The sequence below is a fragment of the Nicotiana tabacum genome, chromosome 23, assembly GCF_000715075.1.
Source record: "Nicotiana tabacum cultivar K326 chromosome 23, ASM71507v2, whole genome shotgun sequence".
NCBI classification, from domain to species: Eukaryota; Viridiplantae; Streptophyta; class Magnoliopsida; order Solanales; family Solanaceae; genus Nicotiana; species Nicotiana tabacum.
Window position 1 is genome coordinate 145,422,609 of NC_134102.1, and position 4,422 is coordinate 145,427,030.

A 4,422-nucleotide genomic window follows, 5' to 3' on the forward strand; every position below is an offset into this window, starting at 1 on the left:
TAGGGACACATTCCAGGGCTAAGCCGAGGTTTGTGGGATAAATTCCCCCATTAAGAGGGCAAATGATTATTACTTAAAGTAATGAGGTTAAGTCGACTCGTGCGGCACTACGGGAAGCCGGCCAGACAAGTAGGGTCAAATACTTGTTGCTAGGTCGATCACCTAGTAGTTGTTTATTATGTCGGTGTAAGTATAGTACTTCTGGTGAAAAAGTAAAAGCAAATTTTGTTATGTTTAGGCCTAAGGAGCCAAAAGTGATTTCAATGACTTAATGAGGTTGAAATGATTTTACATGATTTTATTAGAATCATTGGTTGGTATAAACGTTTTAAAAGTTTAATCATGATTTACATTTTTCTAGTCTTTTCATTTAAAATGATAAAGAGCATGAATTGATATAATTGTTATCGTTTTATATCAATGTTGGTTGCTTTAATTTTGTAAAGCCTTGTCCTAGAAACTTGAGTTAAAGAGAGTCTATGATACTTATTGAGTACCGTCGTGGTGTACTCAGCCCTCAGGGGCCCTTCTCCAGGGTCCCACTTACTTTACATGTTTTCAGGATGAGACGTGGTACATGATGAGTTGATGGGGCAATGTGATGACTCTCTTTCCGAAGCATATAGCAAGGCACCACTTCTATTTCGTGGTAGCCTTCATGTTGATCTTACTTACTTTTGGTTGGGTCTGTCCCAAGTATTTATTTCATCATTGGTTGCATATAGATGGACATTCTTGTACGGTTTGGTTTGCCTGAGTTGGATAGGTGTCGGTCACGTGATTTTGGTTCGTGACAGTTTTAATGTTATGTTGCGTCGTTAGTTCATGTATATGTTGTTAGGACTAGTTTTGGTGATTCTCTAGCAGGTGGTTAGGCCTAATTGCAGAGGACACTCTGCCGAAATTTCTGAAAAATTTGGGAGTTAGCCAAATTTTGGAGCCTTAAGGAAGTTGAAATGTTGGAAGAATATCTAAGATCTATATGAAGTCAAGAACGATTAGAGATGATGGTTAAAGTGAAAAGAGGATAATACTGTGTCTAATAATGACTTGTAAAATATTCGAGGACGAATGTTCTTAAGTGGGGGAGAACGTAACACCTCGAAAATTTTTTAAGTGTTTTAAAACCATTAAGAAGATTGGCGGGTGCTAATTATATCAATTCGGGTATGAACAAGACTGATAATTTGAATGATATCAATTTATCATGATAATATATGTATGAGGTGCATTAAGAATGGTTTAGGGTCTAAGAAGAGCCCTAATGCTAAGTCAAGTTGAAAATTACATGATGGGATAAAGTTTCAAGTGAGTTTACACAAGATCTAACTTCAAACAAGCATAACTCTCAAGATATGAAGAGTTATATAGTGTATAACCTATCAAATAAACCCTTTGAGTCTAGTTTCCAACACATCAAACCGTTCATCATTTGGATATGTATACAAAAAGTTATGGCCATTTTATTGGACCTGTGTCATATGCGCGCCCAGATGCGTGACAACGCATATTTGAGACTTTCTGCCTCAGGTGCGCGGCCACTTGCCCAGGTGCGCGACCGCGCACGTAGGAGCTCATTTAATACCCCCAAGTCCGGGTAGGGAGAGGGGTTAAGTTATTTTTGAGCTAAGACCTGATATTTTTAGAGAGAAGTGAGAGTGTTCTAGAGAGAGGAAGAATCTCAAGTGTCTTGTTCATCAAATCTTGCTCAAGCCTTGAAATCCAACAAGAAATCTCTCAAGTTCTTCATCTAAGAGGTAAGGTTTCATACCCTAGTTTTTTAATTTTCGGATTTGAGTAGAAGATGGTTGATTAGGGGTATAATTCTTGGGTGTAAGAGTATTATTTATATATGCTTATACCAATAAGGTTGTGGGAAGATTTTTGAGTTCAAATGGGTGAAGATTAGGTTGAAAATGGTAGAAATCTTCAAAGACTTTAATTGAAGTTTTGAGGGTCGAGTTGATGTCGGAATTTGGTAAAATTTGTATGGTTGGACTCGTGGTTGGATGGGCGTTCATATTTTGTAACTCTTGTCGGGTTCCGAGATGTGGGCCCCACGAGCGATTTTTTAGTTAATTTCGGATTTTATTGGAAAATTAATATTTCTTTATGGAATTAATTACAATAATTGGTATTGACTGAATCGAATTAATTGTGGCTAGATACGAGGCTTTCGGAGACCAATTCTCGTGGCAAGGGCATAGATGAATAAAGAATTATACGATTTGAGGTAAGTTACACTTCTAATCTTGGTTTTGAGGGTATGAATCCCTGGATTACATGTTATATGAATTGTTTGGAGATGACGCACATGCTAGGTGACGGGCGTGTGAGCGTGCATCATAGGAATTGTGACTTAATTGATTCTGTGGAGTTGCATAATTAAATAAATGACATTATCCGCACCACATGTTAGAGAAATTGAGCTTACACTCATATTAAAGATCATGATTCGGCTACGCGCCGATATATTTTGGGACCCACATGGGTCGTATTATTATTGAACTATTTGTTTAAATTTACAATATTGTACTTAGTCACATCTATCACTTGCATATCATATCTCAGTCTCTGTTGTCATTCATTGATACTTCATATCATCATGTCAGGTTGATTTTTCATATCATTGACAGCACAAGAGACTGGAAATTCTGAGTGATAGTTATGTTTATTTATTATGCATGGATCTGGCTATTATAACGCTTGGGCTGAAGGAGCCCCTCCGGAGTATGCACCCCCCACAGTGAGCATGGTTGATTTATATTGATGCATGGATCTTGCCTCATAGATATATATTGAGGGATGGATCTTCCCTGGGCATGGATCTTGCCGGAAGCATTTATATTGAGGGATAGATTTTTCTTGGACATGGATCTTGTCCGAGTCATTGATATTCGGGGATGGATCTTCCCTTGGGCTGGATTGGCCTTATACAGTACTGAGTGACTGACTGTCAGTTGATCGATATACATATATATTTGGGATGGATCTTCCCTGGGCTGGATTGGCCATATACAATACTGAGTGATTGGGTTTTTTAGATTGTGAGTACACAGAATTTTATACATATACAGTACTGAGTGATTGAGTATTTTTTATTGTGAGTACACGAAATTTTTACTAAGGTGCATCACATACAGTATGTACATTGGCATGCAGATACAGAGATATCATATTCCTCGTATTGTTCAAAATTGATCTGTTTTATTTGTACTGAAAGCAACTGTTGAACTTGAAAGCATGCCTACATTTATGTATTGTTATTATTTATACTGGACTGTACCTGCGGAGCTTGTCACTACTTTCAGCCCAGAGGTTAGTCTTGTTACTTATTGAGTTGGTTGTACTCATACTACATCCTGCACAGATCCAGGTACCTCCGGATACAACAATTGCTAGTTTTTCGGAGCTTTATCTGTGGAGACTATCGAGGTAGCTGCTTGGCGTCCGCAGACCTTGACTCTCTCTTCTGTTCAGTTGTTGTACTGTTCTACATTTTTCAGACAGTATTTTTATCAGTCAGACTTGTTATCATTTAGATGTTCATGTACTCAGTGACACCGGATTTTGGGAATGTATTTTTATGTCAGAAATTGTGAGATTTTCTATGAAATTCAATATTATGTTTTCAAACTTAATGGAAATTGCGGTTTATTGAGGTTGTCTGCTTGCCTAATAATGAGATAGGCGCCATCACGACAGGTTAGGATTTTGGGTCGTGACATTCTACCTCTATTGTTACATATGACTCAATGTGTAGCTAAATAACAAAACATCATAGGTGGTTCTTGAAAAGGGAAGGAGAAGGTCTAGCATGCCGAGATGCGATGGTTTCTTGAAAGCATCAAGGAGAACTTTTGGTACCTTGCATCTTGTTGAGCCAGCAATATAAATAAGCTCTCAATAATGGAGTGATGTCACTGCCTCCACTCTCCATTACTAGAATCTGATGTCTGCAACTAATTTTCTACAAATCAATTAAGGTAAAGAATGTTGACACAACACAAGGATAAAGTCCTTAACTTAAAGTTTAAGTCAGAAGGAATTATTGCTTCTCTACAAGACTGATATCTCGGGAATTGGGTTGAAGATGGTCTCCTGTTGTAGCTGATGAGAGCTTCGCAAACAACTTCGAAGACTATGAGACATATAAAGAAGCTGATATGATCCATACAATGATTTCACAAAAATTACCTAAGAAGAAAGTAGATTTTTTTACTAACTTAACTATAATAACTAGTGGCATTCATAAACTAATTGATCATTGACAATTACTATATATGATGCAAAAATAGAGACAATAGTTTGAGGAGTTATACTGTAAGGTGACTAGTTGTTATAATCTACTATTATACAAGGATTTATCACTTAATAGAGAAGGAAAAAATAGTTAAATAGATTAACTGCATAACATTCACT